Source organism: Seriola lalandi, unplaced genomic scaffold (genome assembly GCF_002814215.2).
Source record: "Seriola lalandi dorsalis isolate HSWRI2012SDOR001 ecotype SW California unplaced genomic scaffold, Sedor1 jcf7180001998778, whole genome shotgun sequence".
Taxonomy (NCBI): domain Eukaryota; kingdom Metazoa; phylum Chordata; class Actinopteri; order Carangiformes; family Carangidae; genus Seriola; species Seriola lalandi.
Genome location: NW_019469441.1, coordinates 1 through 353, shown reverse-complemented (window position 1 = coordinate 353; position 353 = coordinate 1). Strand labels below are relative to the sequence as shown.

At 42.5% G+C, this 353-nt stretch overlaps 1 non-coding gene across 1 annotated transcript; it reads left to right on the top strand.

Annotated features, from left to right (window-relative positions):
* The first annotated feature begins 101 nt into the window (after positions 1-101).
* trnaq-cug (transfer RNA glutamine (anticodon CUG)) lies at positions 102-173 on the top strand. Its single transcript has one exon. It is a non-coding gene; the product is annotated as a tRNA-Gln (tRNA).
* The last annotated feature ends 180 nt before the right edge of the window (positions 174-353 follow it).

The following is a 353-nucleotide window of genomic DNA, read 5'->3' as shown; positions in this document are numbered from 1 at the left end:
GCAATAATGTCACAAACTCGCCACAAGATTGATACTAATTGCAATGCATAATCTTGGTGGTTCATGTGTCGAAGTCTCCCACTATAGTCTGATACAGTCGTGGTTCCATGGTGTAATGGTTAGCACTCTGGACTCTGAATCCAGCGATCTGAGTTCAAATCTCGGTGGGACCTGGTTTTGGGAAGTTTAACAGGCACTAAAGGGGCAGTTAACAGCAGATGGTAATGGATGAACATATGACCGATAAAGCAGGTAACTATTATACGTGGAGAATAATGCTATCATAAGATCGTTGACATGTAAAAGGTGAAAAGACCTCGAGATGTTTCCCCTGAAAAGATCTCTCCACAGGA